Source organism: Macrobrachium nipponense, chromosome 36 (assembly GCF_015104395.2).
Source record: "Macrobrachium nipponense isolate FS-2020 chromosome 36, ASM1510439v2, whole genome shotgun sequence".
Classification (NCBI taxonomy): Eukaryota; Metazoa; Arthropoda; class Malacostraca; order Decapoda; family Palaemonidae; genus Macrobrachium; species Macrobrachium nipponense.
Window position 1 is genome coordinate 28,066,510 of NC_087220.1, and position 18,588 is coordinate 28,085,097.

General features: G+C 37.4%; 1 long non-coding RNA gene across 1 annotated transcript; it reads right to left on the reverse strand.

Moving 5' to 3' along the window:
• Positions 1 to 671: 671 nt before the first annotated feature.
• LOC135203528 (uncharacterized) lies at positions 672 to 5,763 on the reverse strand. Its single transcript, XR_010311947.1, has 3 exons — positions 5,660 to 5,763; positions 2,872 to 3,144; positions 672 to 929 (listed from the first exon to the last, which is right to left on the reverse strand). It is a non-coding gene; the product is annotated as an uncharacterized LOC135203528 (long non-coding RNA).
• Between the last annotated feature and the right edge of the window lie 12,825 nt (positions 5,764 to 18,588).

Below are 18,588 nucleotides of genomic sequence, written 5' to 3' on the forward strand. Positions count from 1 at the left end.
ATAAAACTGCCAATGCCTTTCCATTCTCATACAAATGCTGAATAAAGACTTAGGTAGCCTCTGGAATCATACCACCTTCCGAACCAGCAGACGCTTGTAATGAAGATCCCAGTGCACCTCATCAGCATCTACAAGCATGTTCTCGGTGGAGATGATTTAAATGCTCCTGTAAACAACCGTATTCCTCCATGATGAATCGAGTTGAGCAATTTAATGCTATTTGGCTTCGCAGAAGTGTACACCTCACACCCATAACTTAATTTTGAAAAGACCAAGGTTTTATATAATCTCAATATCTGAGTTCGGTCTGCACCCCACGAAGTTGCACCATGAATAAGTAGTTAGGAGAGAGGGTGGATAGCAAGATGGAAGACAGAGAATATAAATGGAGGTGCATTAAAATGAATGAAAGGAATACTGCACAGAACCTTAAGTAATACCTACAGTGCACTTCGTGAGGTACACTGGTGGCACTAACCCCCTATGGGGATGAGGTTCTAGAGATGGATGAGAAGGGAACGGAAATGATTTGAGGATGGTATAATCAGGCCCTGGGGAGGGAGGACGAGTCTCTATCCATATCTCTTTCATATTTCAGATTTCAGCCTCACAGAATCAATAATCAATAGGTTCATTCGGACATGGGAAGTCAAGGGGAAAGATACAACAAAATTGCTTCACATTTAATCATGAAAAGGTTTGAGGATTAATTGCCAGTGGGAAAGAAACAGAACTTATAGACAAATTTACATGATAAAAGAAAGAAACGAATTATCTAGTAAAGCTGAGGTTGAAGTCAGTACAGTTTCATTTTCACGTCGAAGACAGGAGATGCTGAGAGCTATATAGAGGCTTCTAGTGTTTGTGCAGACATCTGTGTTTTTCCATTCTCCTTTGCCAGACCACAGTTCTCGCCGTTTCGGTTGATCCTGTGGAAAGAAGCACAAAAACTAAGTGAAAGGATGGAACTAAGCACTGTCACACAAACAATCATATAGATGGTGAGTTAGAGCCTTCTGGTTCTCACCAGTTCTCTAAGGGTGAGGCTGCTAGACCCCAACACCCTTTTGTCGACCTAAGTTGACCTTGGTGCCTATTTCCATCCTAGTTGGTTGGTGACAGGGCGGGATCATACCAAGGACCTTGTTAATGAGAGCGGTTGGTATCTTGGAATGGGGTTGCTAGCAACGATCCTATGTAGATCCTGCCAACATTGCATCCATCATCTAGTTCAGCGGTTCTTAAACTTTGTGTTACCAAGGCCCCTCTAAGAGTTGGTCTTTCCCTCGACGTCCCCCTTGCATCCATGAGTGCAATTTCCGCCCAGAGTGAAAGGAAAATAAAAAAAATATAAAGAGAAGTAGCTTCGAGGGATATGGAGGAAGTCACATAATCACAAAACATGGTGAACCCAACGAGTCTTAACTAGAGTAGTAGACTATAGGAAACTAACGTTATAAGGCGATACTTTTGCATTTTTTCACAAACTTCTGAATCTTAGTTCCTCTCTTAGGACTTTCGCACCTCCCCTGGAAATTGCTGACGCCCCTCCCCCTCCTAGAGGGGCACGTCTCCCAGTTTAAGAATTACTGATTTAGTTTTTCATCTACACTAACAAGTCTAACAAACACTTTCCTTAGAGTTCTCTCTGTCTTCAGTATTTGCGCCGAGATTCTTCTTTACAAAATGTATTGCCAGCTAACACATCCCTTCCAGAAACCGTACCATCATCTTATGAATACTGATAATAATAGTAAGAAGAGTGATGTACTCTTAAGGAGGCAGGATGCAACCCGGAATTCCACACCATAAATACCACCCAGTCGAACTGGAGGACTGATAAAAAAAGAAAGATATAATAATAATAATAATAATAATAATAATAATAATAATAATAATAATAATAATAATAATAATAATAATAATATCCACGAGATGTTTCCAGTATCATTTCCTCCAGTCGCTTCAGACTTATCAAATAAACCACAACTTTCTCTGGACCCTACTTTTGCATCTAAATCACCAAGCTCAGCCACCCGATTTCATTCTACAGACTCTGCCAGGAGCGAAGTCCTACTTCCCAGAAACTTTCTCTCTTTTTGACTTTCATTCTTATTCATTCCTTTACTACAAATAGTTACTGGCAACTTCTCTGCTTCTGCAGAAACAGTCGCTCTTTGTCCCTCTGGCGTTTAAACTTATATGAAGGACGAAACATAAATTCAATTTCAAAAGATTGAGAGAAAATATTCTTCAGACAACAAGCAGCAGCTTCAGACCATTGCTTTGAAGGGATAATATACACAGGCACACACACATATTGTACAGAAATCAACTCTTCTCGTAATGTACCTAGCTTGCATCTTTCCTTAAAATTAGAGTAGTTCTCGTGATGATGAATGATACAAGATATATGCCACATTAACTCCCCTGTATGAAGGATTATTACTTCCATATTTCCATTTTTGAGGACCTATCAGGCCTTGCAGTGATTCAGATGACCCTCATACTATACCTAATGGAGAGCAGCTGTTGCTAGTTCAGTTAAATCAGGGGAGTCAATCTTTCACTCACATTCATCTTTTATCTAGTCTTGAGACCGGCTTAAGCGAGAGGTCTCCTCGCTGGCAATGCTATTTTAATTTCTTCATTGTACATTAAATTTTCATCTGCCTTTTGGGAAAAGGGTGTTTTCCTATTTGTTTATGAGTTGCAAGTGAAAATCCTGAATTTAAAAAGTAAACAAAGAAGTGAAGGGAGAGAACTTTTGGTTGTGTCCCCAAGGGATAAATTGTAATACAATTATGTTATAAGAATTTAGCATCATAAGATTTGAGCATTTTTCCACATAAGACATTTAAGAAGACATACCTTCCATTTCAGTGCATCAGTGACTTCTTAGGGCCTAGTCCCTCCCCTAGGACGAACCGTAGTACTTCCTACAACTGGTGTGCGTCCTGGGCGTCCTCCAGTTCCACCTGGGCTTGATGGTTTTTGAGTTTGACTTGGACTTCCTGTGGTTAATGGGCGTCCTCCACCTCCTGAGCCTCCAGCACTCACTGGTGGTCCTGCTCCTGGCCTTCCACCAGTTCCTCCTGGGGATACAGCAACTGAACGACGAACTCTCAGTTCCATCGTTTCTCCCTGTAGCGTGAAAGGCCAGTCAGTGAGTAGTGAGTGATGACAATCATATAAATCTGATGACCAAAATCTATCCCAGAGGATTATGAACTCTTGATAACAAGTTAGGAGACACAAAGGAATCCAAAGTTCTGTGAGCTGAATTTTCACTAAAATTTAAAGCTGTAAAGTTAGTACATTACTGTTATACGGGGCTAGGGACAAGGTGATCCTCTCAGTTGGCAATTGGCAGAGGATTATTGAAGGTTATATAGTCACTAAAATCTTAGTAATTGGGACTAAAGAAGAAAAAATAATAAGGAGAAACGAACTTTTATATAACCAGACAATCTTCCTTCAGTATGGCAACGTTGCTAGGGCAAAGCCTCACCCTGAGCTCTGTTCTCTCTGATCCTCCTGTCACTGACAAAAGCTGGGTTACCCAAAGGAAATATACAAAAATTAAGCAATTTATACTAATAGTGGGTGTCTTCAGAGCAAAAAACATGAAAATTGGCACTCTCACTTTCCTGCTTTAACTTTCTGATAAATGGTACAGTCCTTGTACAGAAAACTTACACTATATTAGTCAGTTGGAAGTCTTATCAGCAGTAGCAATTATAATCTCCAACACAGACACACATGCTCCCTCCATTCACCTCTGTCTTCCATGAACTCATATTCGGCTTGGAGATTACTTAAGACCCTTTTGTACCTATATTTCTCCCATCCCATTTTTCCAGCATTTTGTAGATCTTCCCTCCTTCAGTTGACTAAAACTTCCTGTTATCCGCCATTATCTCCACATGACTGAACCACTTTAGAAAAAAAGATTCATTTTTTCATCTATGTTGCCATTTTACCATATCTGTACATTGTACTTCCAAAACTTGCCACCCTTCAAATTCTTTTTGTGTTCTGTATACAACACAAATAGTCTCAACATTCCTTGCTTCACCAATCCTGTGCTACAGCCCTTCTGTAATGCCGCCATTAGCATTTATATTTGCTCTCAAATACTTATCAATATCTCTCCTCCACAATCCACATTAACATTCAAGGCTCCCTTTTTATAGCACTTTTTTTCCCACTTCAATACTTATGCCTCAGAGAAACTACCTAATTCAGGCTCTCTGTACGACCAAATAGGAAAAAGATTCTTCTTAATATCCCGAGAAGAGATGTTGGTTCATACGAGTATTTGAGAGTAAATATCGAGGATAAGACAATACTGAAGAAGAGGTTGTTTGCTGGATTTATAAGGCAAGGAATAGGTAGCAGGATGTGTGCCAAAGATCAGCCAGAGACTTTAACGCAGTATCTATTATAGAACAGAAGAAGAAGCTCTTAAGGGACGGAAATATGGAAGCAAATCGACTTGGTAAAATGGTAATACGAATGAAAGCGTGAATCACTTCTCAGTGATGCAGAAAAGCCTTAATTAAGTGAGAGAGCAGAATGAAAATTGTAAACAGAAAACAGCAGTTTTAGGAAAAATAGATTGTTACCCACAAAGGTAGCGTATTCCAGCACCAATGTTTACTTGTTCATGAAGTAAGCTCACGAGAAGTCGGCCTATGCATTAAGGAGGCTGATGAAACGAATTGTCCGAGCAACAGGTTCTTGGAGGGACTGAAAAGCAGCTGTTGAAACCACAGTTGTTTGAACAGCAGGAAACACAGGTTCAAAATGCATAGGAAATTTGTATAGATCGTTGGTTTACAAAACATGACTAATGACAAAAAAGGTAGGAGTAGACATAAACTATTCGCCTGGAAATAGGTTGTTTATGTGGCATTCAACACAAGGAAATCTGTGACAGGAAAATCGAGATAGTTTGTTACATAAAACTGAAACTTGAGTAAGCATAAAAAACCCTCATAAGATATATCAGGTTCTAATGCATTAAACACACACACACACACACACAAACACACACAAACTGCAACTCCAGATGGAAGCTCAGATTGCTACAAGTTCGAGGGCTCCAACACGGAAATCAGTCCAGTGAGAGAAAGAGAATAGATGGAAATAATGCAAAGCTATTTCAAATAAAATTATAAAGTAAAAATAAAACAGACAAACTATCATATGTGACTTACACAGACTATAGAAAAAAAAGAAGAAAAATTGACTTGGTTTGAACTTCCACAATTCCCACAACTCGACCACATGACTTGGAAGAACATTCTATATTTTGGTCATATCTGGAACAATACTCGTAAAAATCTGTGCGATACTGAACAATGGAAAATTAAAGGTGAAACTACTAAAACTGACTGCAAATCTCTGACTACGTAGACTAGTCTGGGAAGAACAAGAAGTGAATGCAAAGCAATGGAAATACTCTTATGATAACATACTCTATCATAATAATAATTTCACCCAGACAAGAGTTTTTCAATGAAGTATCTCTGATAGTAAAAAAAACGATTCCTCGGAAAGGAGACTCGAAGAAGAGAAATATCAGATTTGAGCCACACCTGAAAAGTGCTCTGGGTTTTTAGCAACAGTGTTTACTGCTTTTTAGGAGACTGACCTTTGCCTCAGAGGCGATGAGGCAGACGAGAACCGCCAAGACCACCAGAACCTTCATGGTTCGCCCGGAGGAGACTTGTGAGGAGGAAGCCATTGCTGCCAGTTGGCACAGTCGAACTCGAGCCCCCTTTTATACAGCGAAGGCAGTTCTGCATCGCCAATCAAGGACACATCAAAGTCATCGAATTCTAGTTTCATCCGAGTCAGGAAGCGCCAGATTAAATGTTTTGAAAGAAATGAGCGCAACTGTGAAGACTTCCTTTCATAACGATTTTATTTTCTAATATTTTTGTGTATTCACTTTTTTCCATGCTATTTGTCTTTATTATAGTTATTAGTGTCTGTCTTATAAAAATTATTGATTGATTTTCACTGCGTATTGCCGTCTGTCAGGCAATCGACAGACAGGAACTATGTTACTGTATTTGTATTCATGTGAAAACCAAATACATTTGCTTGCCCATATATTTTGTAAAGATATGTACGTCTATATTGCATGACATAAGGGTGAGAGAGCCACATCTACTCGGGAATGACACTCTTAACATTATTTTATCTGATTTTGCTATGTTCTAGTACGTATTATCTGTGGTGCGGTTAGCACCGAAAAGATGGTTTCACACAAAGACGAAGTCTTTTGACAAAATGTCAGTAGACGTTTTAGTAACGAAGTATAATTATTGTTATAGTTATGATAATTCATTTGACTTTATACATATATATGAAATTGCTCTTGGTTAATGTATTGCGCATATCACGTATGGTAAGAGTCGAAGGTGTTATTGGGTCTTGTTTGTGCCTCTCGCCAGAGAAGCCATTAGGAGAGGTCAAGAGATCGGGAAGGGAAAGGAAGGGTAGTAGTTTTGCCCCTCTGATCGCTCCTTTGCGTGCCCTTCTAGGGGTGTGTATGCGTATGTGCGTAGTACACTGTATGGTCGTGATATCTGTGGGAAATTTGTTTCACTTAGTGGAAAGATTGAAGGAATATACTCTACAAAATTACGAGGGTAATGCCTTCCACTGATTGTTCTTTGGTAATACAATAAATTGTATGAAACGGGCTGTTAAGCACACAATTCTTCCGTGCGCATAACGTGTTTTCAGAATTGTGTCAGAAAATTCAAAGGATTAATAATTGCTTTGTAAGTTTAAGTAGGCTAGTTAAATTCAGGTAAGAGTAATTTAGGTAACTGCAATTAATCTAATGAGGACTATGAATAAATTAACCCAAGGCCATAAAATTCCCAGGGCAGTTCAGTTTGGTCCCGGAATTCAATTAAGTTTCGACCCGGTTATAGTAAAATTAAGGTAAACTAATCCCAAATAGTAATGCTAAGTAAATAGACAGACCTAACTTTGACTACATTTTCTACTACGCCCATGTAATTATATAAACCCCTGTAAAATTGTTCAATCTGAGTCTATGCCTAATTAATTCTCACAAACTCCAATATTACAATAGTTTAACAACGTAAAGGGGCTCAAAATTTAGTTAAGGTAAAGAAAACAGTGCATTACTTCTTAAATAAGTAAGTTAAACGTTAATAGACGAAACCGCTTCCTAACGAATGACCATTGGCTGAAATCAGCCGTCCAATCATGGCGGCCTAGCTTTTGTGGAAAATTGGTATGTTGACCTACCTTTAAGTTAGCCCAATTTGGACACACACCTCTTAATTAATAATAATAATAATATGCTTTATTTCAGCTCAGGGCCATATACATGAAATATACAAAATACAGACAGTAACATACACAATCTAGAAACATGAGACAACATGATAAAAAAAAGAAAATGAATAATCGGCACTTATCCACAAAATAGCTGAGTTAGCATAAAAGCTAGTAATCATAATACTGGTAATAACAGTAATAATATTGGTGAGGAAAAAAATATGCATTGAGAGTAATAAAAGTTAGTGCCCAAATTATATAACTTGAATTTCAACTAGAGACCTTATGTGGTTATTTCTACAATTTGTGTTAGTACAAAGTAAGGCGTCTGCCAGTTGAACTATTAACCACAACCTGGTTTCTGTGGTCGCCCTAAAGTATCTGGTTTTCTGTTGGTTTCTAAAATCCCAGTTTACCTCTGGTGGGCAATCAGTTAGGGGGTTCACGGTAGGAGGGGATGGGGTACTGAATGACACCTGTAAGGGGATGTGATCGTAGCCCGTTGCAAGATCATAGCGAATATTGCTGGTCATAATAGAATCATAAAGTTGTGGAGATGTGATGCAGTGGTTCAGCCAAGAGGTTGTAATTGCGTCCGCTCTATTATGTACATATGAATAGGAGGAGGGAGGGAGGAGCATTACATCACTAATTTGGAGAGCATGATTTTGACAGAAACGATTAAGTTCATTATAAAATTGTTTTGTGGGGTGAGAATTAAGGTCCCCGATTATACAAATATGATCAGCAGGAGAATCATGAATAATACTGTGTAACTCCCCTAGGATCATACAGTAATGATCAAAATTATTGTTATTTTCCCGTGGCATATAAACATTAATGATTAGGATTTTAGAGTTCCCTACTGTCACTTGAAGCCCAAGCAATCTGTCACTCCTGTAGGTCATCACCTTTATCATATTATCTAACGATTTGTGCCACAGGAAAGAAAGGCCCCCTTTCGGGTGACCGGCTATGATTTGATCTGTAACTTGCATCTATGAAGCCGAGAAGGTTCTGAAGTCTTCATAAATTGAATCGCAGATGGCAAGGTCATGTGGTCAGAGGAGCGTTTCTTGCAATGCAATGATGCCTTTGAAGTTCTTGCAGAACATGTTTAGGAGAGGAATGTTCCGCCTGAGGCCAAAACTATTCCTAGAGATTATGTTTAATGTATCCATGGCTACTCTTGAAGATGGGAGATGAATACGCTGATCATTTGGGTGGATGGGGGGTTAGCCAGGGGGAGTGGGCAGTCACTCGCTGTGGGCGGTTGGCTGGAACTTCCGGTGGAAATGATCCTGGTTGGGGTGTCAGTAAGTTCCCCAGGGGGTGGTTGGTCCCGGATTAGTTTATATCTTGAAACTAATATATTAGGACGAAATTCTCGCCTTTAAGAACGTCGAGTGTTGAAAATTAGGCAGGTAATCCTGTAAGCCACTTTATGTTTACTTCTGCATGGGAGTTCGTGAGAGATGAGTGGGTCAGAGCCAGTGAGAAACTTGACTCTCTCCAATTCACTCTTAAACTAAAAAACAAATCCTATATATTTACTCAGCAAACCCAGCGACCTCTAATTATATTCGTGGAAATAAATAGGTACGTTGATAAGAAATGTTACTCTACTTACCGACTCTTTCCGAAATTCCGACGACAGTTTAGTATGAATGGCCGTTTCAAAGTTTGGTTGCAGATAAGGATTCGGATAGGATAGGGGTTAGGATAGGTACAAACAGGAAAGGAGATCATACAAACCAATTATCTTAAGGGTTATTAATTTCTAAAACCCTGCACTACGTAAATTAAACTCAACACGAAGTTTATGAAACAAGTTGTCGTCCGTCTACCGTGAACAAGGCCTCAAAACCCCGCGCTCGGCCTATCGCTACCCCAAAAAAAGCCTATGCCAGGTCAATGGTTCTTATCACTCCCTAAATCAATTAAATCATTTCTTAACTAATTTGAAGGGACAGATAAATCTATTTATTAAATCTATCTATCGAATATTTTAAATGTTAAGTAAAATTATTCAGGGTATTCAAAATAAATTATTATAATTTCTGCCGATCTTATACTAAAGAAAATGGGGTAGAGTTATTTGTAGCGCTTAGCAGTGACTTTGTTAAAGTTAGAAAATGGATATGTACAATATAAATTTACAACAATATCGCCCAAAATTGTATTGACACACACCACCAATTAATTCACTACATATAATAAATACGTTGAAACTGCACACTGTTATATTTGGAATTTATTTTTGACAACGAACTTGATAATTATTGTAAAGTTTTTTATGTTCATGAAAACCTTGTAAGGGAAGGGGGAGGGGGATGGAAGGTTGAAGGGGAGGGAGATGGAAAGGGAGGAGGATGGAAGAGGGACGGGACAGGGGATGGGAGAGGGGAGGGGATGAGGATGGGAGGTAGATGGAAGAGAGAAGGAAAGGGGGAGTGGGTGGAAGATGGTCCCAGTGTTCGGCCTTTGGCCTAAACTCTACATATTCCATTCCATTCCACATATATGACCTCGCTTTCGTCATGAAGACACTCCTGAGTAGCCTTTTCCATTCCATTCCAAAAAAACGAAAAAAAGAGACCTCGCTGTTGTTAGGGAGTCTCTCAAGAGTAACTTTGCGAAACTCCCGGAAGCGCTGGCCTTGGGAAGGAGTCAGGAATGAGTCGCGTACTGTGCATGTCTACTACACATCCTCTTGTTGATAAGGAAAAGATTGGCAGACCGCGTGATTGTTTCCTCCAGAAATGCTGTTGGGGTAGGCTCTTTAGGGGGTGTTAGTGCCGTCAGTGCACCTCATGTGGTGCACTTAAGGCATTACAGAAGGTTTTTTGCATTGCCCCTTCGGCCCCTAGCTGTAACCCCTTTCATTTCTTTAACTGTAACTCCGTTCATATTCCATTTCTTCTCTCTTACTTCCCACCCTCTTCTTCTATTAATTATATGCCAGATCCGTCTCTGGTGATTTGAATACTCTTAAGTCTAGGACGATCTCCTCAGTCATCGTCCCCTTCGCTATAAGAAGTAATGTGATCACAAGAGCCAAACTTTTCCCGTTGATGATAATAATAGTAATGATAATAAAAAAACATCCTCATAGTCACACGAGTCTTCAAATGGAGAAACAAGTCCACAGTTATGTAAATGTACATATATTTAAATCTAAAACTTTAAGGATAGCTTTTGTGAATCTGTTCGATTCCCCCTTTGCAATCTGGCAGATTGAAAAGGGGAACCGAACAGATTCCCGAAAGCTATCCTTAAAGTTCTAGATTTAAATATATGTATATTTACATAACTTTGGACTTGTTTCTCCAATAATCAAATAATAATAATAATAATAATAATAATAATAATTTAATTATTATGATTATTATTAATTATTATTATTATTCTTATTATTATTATTGTTATTATTATTATTATTATTCCTTGAGAAGCTTCGAAAATATACCTTGAGAAATGCGTGAACAAAAGAACCACAAGAGATGAGGGTCGGGGTGTACGCAAGTGTTCCGAACGGGTCTACGACAGTTCGCCACCGCCAGTTCGCCGTGCGACAGTTCGCCGTGGACAGTTCGCCGCGTGCCAGTTTGCCGCAGAGCCAGTTAGCCGCGGCGACAGTTCGCCGCCGACCTTTTCGCCGCCAATGTAAAAGCTGGCAAACATGCACAGGGTATATTAAATAATATTAAATTAAGAATAGGATAATAGGAAAGTATAGCCTAGAGATTGATAATTTAGCACGTTAGTATTATTATCATTTTGTCGATGAAAAAACAAATTTGCCTCAAAATGAAGAAGCTAATACAAAGCTTATACAGTTTTTTACTCGACCGCATCTATTCAGAGATTAAAGGAGGCAAACTACCACAAGTTGGGTTAGCGTGGTCAGACAGTTTGCCAAATGAATAAAGTAATCCTCGCAGTTTTTTCACTCGACCGCATCTCAGAGATCAAAGGCAAAAATAGGCAAAAATAAAGAAAGATTGTTTTGAAAAATTTAATCATGAAACCTCATTTGAACACTATATATTATCTAAAACATGATTCATACTGTATGATACATTAGATTATATGCAATAACAAATGATACCTATATTGAAGAAACTTATGTACAAAAACTGATTACTGATACTGCACAGATGCCAAAACTGATACTCCACAGATCGTGCTCTCTGTTCAGAAGTTGTGTGCTAGTCCTCGTAGATAGTCCATGTTATCTCTATTACGATAATCATTCACGATAGTTTCGATTCTCTCATTTAAAAGTTCATATCGGGGGCGACGTCAAGGGGGAGGATTTCCAGCCAAGAGTCCTTCAATTTCAGTGTCTGAAAAACACAAGGATGCTTTTCATAGTGCTTGTACTCCAGAGGTATGGCGAGGTCGGCTAAAGAAAGTGGGTTCGGAGGGTAGCACTTGTGCGGTTTGGTCTTGCGTTTGAACGGCACGATTTCTCAAGTCCGTCAGGGCTGTCATCACTTCAACGTTGGCTGCGTCTCCGAGGTCTCCGAGGTGTGTATGGGCACCAATACGCATTGGTTATTCTTCCTTGGCGATCTCTGAGATACAGTCGAGAAACTGCGAGGAATATAATTAGGTACTTTACTCATTTTGGAAAACTGTTTGATCACGCTAACCCAACTTGTGGTAGTTTGCCTCCTTTGATCTCGGAGATGCTGTATAAAGCTTCGTAAGCTTCTTCATTGAGGCAAATTTGGCTTTTTCATTCAGAAAATGATAATAATACCAATAATGATAATAATAGTAACGTTATGAATTATCAATTTCTAGGCTATACTTTCCTATTATCCTATTCCTCTTTAATTATATCCTGCGCATGTTTGCCAGCTTTTATATTGGGGGCGAAATGGTTCGCGGCGAAAAGGTTGGCGGCAAACTGTCGCCGCGGCGAACTGGTTCTGCAGCGAACTGGCACGCGGCGAACTGTCCGCGGCGAACTGGCGGCGGCGAACTGGCGCGCTCCCGTTCCGAACAGCCGCCTGTTTGATGCATGGATCCCCGCCCCCCCACCCCCACAACCAACCCCCCCCCCCCCAAGGAGATACTCTCATGGCCACCAGAAGCACAGAAGGCGTTGCTTTCCAGTAACATCATCTTGTGCCTGTCGGACCTGTGTCAGATTTCGGTCTCCCCAGGAGATTGATTAGTCAGTCGCTAATTATTCAACACCCGTAAGGGGGTAGTGCCGTCAGTGCACCTCATTCGGTGCGATGTAGGCATTACTTAAGGTTCTTTGCAGCGTCCCTTCGACCCCAAGCTGCAACTACTTTCATCATTCCTTTTACTGTGCCTCCGTTCATATTCTCTTTCTTCCATTTTTCTGTCCACCCTCTCCTGACAATTGTTTCATAGTGCAACTGCTTTGAGGTTTTCCTCCTCTTAAACCTCTCAAACCTCTTATTGTTCTTTTCCGTTTCAACGCTGAATGGCCTTAGCTGCCCCAGTGCTTGGCATAATGCCAAAGATCTAGATATAAATACAATAATATTCAACTTCTCATTGATTGATTGATTACGTCTATTAAAACTGGCGTCACGGCACCTAGGTTCTTGACGCCGTAGTAGACTTAAATAGAAAACTAAAAACAAATAGAACAGTTTAAAAACAATTCATTTAAAAATATTTAGAAAGATATATGTATATAATCATACTTGATCGGATATATTATCAACACTGATTTGCTTCTATATGTATATTCTAAATTTTGAATAAGCTCACACTTTTCACTTCATAGAAGTGATAAAGTAATGTCCTTCAAGATCAAATGTCAGAGGAAAATGTGAATATTTTATGGTAATTTAGAAATTCTTGCTAAAGTAATTTTCGCTTATTGTCACTGAAGTATTCAGATTTTCCTCTGAACTTTGACCTTCAATGTATCAGTAATTTGGTGTCGGTAATTTCATGGCAGTAATTACATCGTGGTAATTTCATCGTGGTAATTTTATCGCATGGTAATTGCATCTCATACTTTTTCGCCGCATTATAATTACATTGCAAAATATCACATCGTCAGTAAGGTTTCTTTCACCACACAATGCCAAAAAATCAATGAATAATAAAATATAATTCACTTGTTTTTCTGTAAAACGTCCAAATATTACTGTAATAGTTGGTGATGAGATCAAAGTATCTAACTATCTAACCATTAGCAAATGACCTGCTTGTTGACTGTTCTTACATAAGAAATTGTTCATAAAAATGTTCGGTTTTTGTAACCAACTTGTTTTCTGAGTGGTAAACATTCTCGGTTTTTGTAAATAACTAAAACTAAACCCATCAAGATCTCTCTGCAGTACATCGTAAGCATAGGGAAGAAGAAAAAGCTCACTGACAACAGTCATCTGTTTGTGAAAGAACGAACAAGTGGCGAGAAAACTATTTGGAAATGTGACCAGTTTTATAAAAACAAAGTACCATGTAAGAGTTCATACAAATGGAGATGAGATTCCATTACAAAATGACTGGGCGAACACAATCATGCAGGAGATTTTGCTCGTGTTGAAGCTGCCGAAGTGATCAACTTAACTAAAGAAAAGGCAATCAACATATTGCATCGCAACCCACGCCTACGTTGGAGTATCCCAAGCAGTTGTGGGTCAGCTACCACCACCTCAGTACGTAAAAAAAAAAAAGAATATACGAAATGCTGGAAATACCGCTACGCAAATTTCTGCAAATCCAGGATGTTTACTCCAGTTAAGCATTCCTCCGCAATAAAGAGTAACATTCAAATCAGCCATTTCTTCTGTTCGACAGTGATGATGGATCAGACCGGATTATTTTATTCTCGACTCGGAGAAATCTTCAGGTATTATCTAGTCTAAGCAGATGGGACTTTCAAAACAGTACCGCCTTTATTTAAACAACTATACACAATACATGGTATCATGAATGGTGACGTTTTGCCTCTTGTTTTCGTTTTAACGAGCAACAAAACTGAAGATAGTTACAATAAGCTTTTGTCAGAACTAAAAGGTTCAGAGCCAACCTTATCACTAAGCACAATTATGACTGATTTTGAACGCGCAGCGATTAATGCTATTAGAGCAATTTTTCGTAATTCAGATCAAAAAGGTTGCTTTTTTAACTTCTCACAATGTTTATTGCAACATTAAAAAGCGTATGATTGCAGCCATTGCATTTGTTCCTGTCTCCGATGTGGTTAGCACTTTTGAATATTTAATTGACAATAATGATTAATTGAGTTAAAAATAAGACGCGTCAAACAACTAATAATCATCGACGCTAAAAGAATAAATAAAAAATAAAAAGACATTTAAAACCCCCATTAATACTGAAAGTTGTTTGATGAGTGTTAGAAAAGTTATAATAAACGTTCTGAAACTAAATATGCTCTAAAACATGGTTAGATAAAACGTTTTGCAGTTGATTTTTCAATTAGATTTCCAAACACTAAACAAGTAAAAACCATTAATCTATGAAAAATCAAGACGATGAAATTACCTATGTAGGAAAAGTCAACAAACAGACTATACTTGCAAATAGTTAAATACTTTGATCCCCATCAACAACTATATCAGTAACACAAGGAAGGTTTTACAGAAAAACAAGAGCAGCGAAAGAAACTTTACGATGAAATCACTGACGATGTAATTACAATGCGGTGAAAATGTATGAGATGTAATTACCATGCAATGAAATTACCACGATGTAATTACTGCAATGAAATTACAGTGAATCCAGTAATTTCGAAGATACTCAAAATGGGAAACACCATAAAACCATGTTTCAGTGCTGAATGACCTCATAGGTCTAAGCGCTTGGCATCTGGCCTAAATTCTAGATTCTGGAACTCTCATAAAAGGAGAAAAAGAGGCAAATTTGGTTGCTAGTCCACCAAACCCTTCTGGTTTCATTTTTGTTATAATAACTGTGTTGTTGAAACTGTTTATCAGCACTGACTCTTATTATTCGTAAGAGAAGTAAACCTCTGGAATGAGGTGTTTTTACAAAGGTTTCATTTTGCAGTATTTCAAGACGAATTATCCCCAATCACTGGAAACTCCCAAGCGTGAGATCTTTGGTTTTAACGGTCTGATGTTTATGATCGTCCTGTGTTGAAGAGTAGCTCAAGGACTAAAGGAAATGGGTCCAAGTTTAGCCACGCAGACAAAATTATATATATATATATATATATATATATATATATATATATATATATATATATAATATATGTGTGTGTGTGTGTGTGTGTGTGTGTGTGTGTGTGTGTGTGTGTGTGTGTGTGTGTGTGTGTGTGTGTGTATAACTGAATCACGAAAGTTAGGAACGTGGTGATGTGACTTATAAAAAACTAACAAGAAATCCCCTTGATCAAGTCATAAAAAACTTCAAAAGCACAGTGAAAAATATCCTTAAAGATAAAACAGAACTACTTGGCAAATTGTCAGTCAAATCTCCTTCGCTACCTTACTTGTACGGATTAGTCAAAACGCACAAAGAAAATAACCCTATGCGGCCTATTATCAGTACTGTTGGTTCAATTTCATATAAACTTTCGAAATATATCACTAAGATCTTGTCCCCGTTACTTGGACCCCTCTCCTATTCTCATATATATAATTCTCTAGATTTAGTTGATAAATTAAACAAAATTGCTCTTTGCCCTACTGATAGATTCGTTAGTTTTGATGTATGTTCTCTTTTTACTAAAGTCCATATAGACTCTATTTTAGAATATCTTAGTAATGAACTAACTCAGCATGAATTACCTCTACCTATAAGTCACATTATTTCACTCACGAGTTTGTGCATTTGTAATTGTAAGTTTATATTCAATGGTGAATTTTATCAACAAATATTTGGCATGGCAATGGGAAATCCTTTATCACCACTACTCTCAAACTTGTACATGGAATTCTTTGAAAAACGCTACTTACCTAATTTCATTTATATTACTGTAAAGTGGTATCGTTATGTTGAGGATATTTTAGCTGTTCTGCCTGTCGGTATTGATGTAAATGATTTACTCTATAAATTAAATAACCAGGTACCATCGATTAAGTTTACTCTAGAATTAGAAAAAGACAATTGCCTCCTCCCTTTATTATGTTTTGATACATAGAGAACCATTTCAATGTAAATCGTATATAGGAAACTGACCAACTACTTAACCTATGTTCATTTCTTCTCAGGCCACCATCTTAACATAAAAATATCAATTTTTTCTTCTATGTTTTTACGAGCATTGCACATTGTCAGTCCCCAATATTTGGATCAAGAAATTGAATACATAAGAAAAATAGGGAAAGATTTATGCTATCCTTCACATATATTAGATATTTGTTATAATAAAGCCCACAAAAAGTTTTATAGTGTAACACGAAGAAAGAAAATTCTAAGAACATTCTCAGTTTGCTTTATTTTAACGGATTTGAAACCATTAAATCATTGTTAAAAGCTTTTAATGTCAACCTTGTTTTTTTCCTATAATAACACACTAAAAGGAATGTTAATAAAAAATGGCCCAGAGAAAGCAAAAACATAATATATAAAATTCCATGTATGGATTGTCCCTCATTTTATCTCGGACAGTCTTGCAAGGGCCTAGAAGTAAGGCTAAGCCAGCATAAATATTCTGTAAAAACTGGGCAAACATCTAATGCAATATTCATTCATTTAAGTGAAAACAACCACCGAATAAATTGAATTGGTAGTACAGTAATTGCAAGGTCAAGAGATGTCTTATCACAAAATCTTTTGAATCCGCTTTAATACAACTTACTTTTCATTGTAATTTCAATGTTAGTCGTGGCCTTTTCATAAGACCCTTGTATTTGTAACATGTTTAAGAATGACCTCAAAGATATAATTACAGACTTAAATAAAAATTAGTTGCCTTAGAGTTATCTTCGTTGTAATGTATGTCTAACATGTATTGTGAATATGGTTTTGTTTACCAAAGTTCTGAATAGCTGTCACCTATAATCCTTTAATTGTTTTGTCCTTGTATCTATGATGATTGTCTTAAACTTTTAATTGCACCCATTGTTTATGCTTGTTTGGGAAGGTTACTCATCTTCCAGGTGTGTCGGATTCTAGGTACTAATGTCTTTATAATCCCTATGTGTCAGTTATACGAATCTTCTTGTTTTGTCTTTTTCCTCATGTATGTCAGTTCATCTGCTTAGTAAAGGACATTTGGACGTCGAAAGGTCTCGCGAATACTCCGTTTTTTTATTTTCCCTCATGGCATATATCTTTATAAATATATATATATATATATATATATATATATATATATATATATATATATATATATATATATATATGAGGCAAGTCCAATGGCACGTAACATATGTGTATATATATATATATATATATATATATATATATATATATATATATATATATATATATATATATATATATAGACTTCAGGAGGGTCCATGATACACATTGCTACTATATTCAGAAAGTACACCGGCTAAAAATTTGGAGATAGAGAACAAAGGACTATGATAGGCAGTCATAATGGGTCTAAGAGGTATATACAAAAGGGAAGATAAAATCAATAAAATGTTAAGGAAAATCAAAAGTTAAAATATTATCAATGAGACTACATATCAACAACTATTTGTGACTGGCTCTTCTTTCAGTATTTTGTATGGCCAACCCAAAATTCACAAGCCTTATATAACTCTTAGGCCCATTATGGCTGCCTATAATAGTCCTTCGTTTGCTATCTCCAAATTTTTTAGCCGGTTTACTTTCAAAAATATAGTAGCAATGAATTTTCCTTAAAAATGGGTACGAATTCCAACAGCAAATTACCAACCAAGATGGAGAGTATTACATGGTAAGTTTTGATGTAGAGTCTCTTTTCACTAATGTCCCACTTGACGAAACTATCAATATTATTCTAGATAAAGTTTTTATTAGCGAAGATACAGTTTTTCATTGTTTTAACAGATCAATCTTTAAACAACTACTTGAACTTGCAGTGCAAGATTCAATGTTCAATTTTAATAAGCAACTCTATTCGCAGGTTGATGGAGTTGCCCATGGGGTCGCCTATGGGCGCCAGTTTTGCTAACTTTTTTATGTCTGAAAAATTTTTTTTTTTCAAAATTCACCGTAAATCTAAATATTGTTCTAGAGACTTCCAATTTGTTTCAAAATGAATACAAATGATTGAATATTACGATACTGTAAGAGTTTTAGCTTACAATTACAGTTTTTGACCATTTC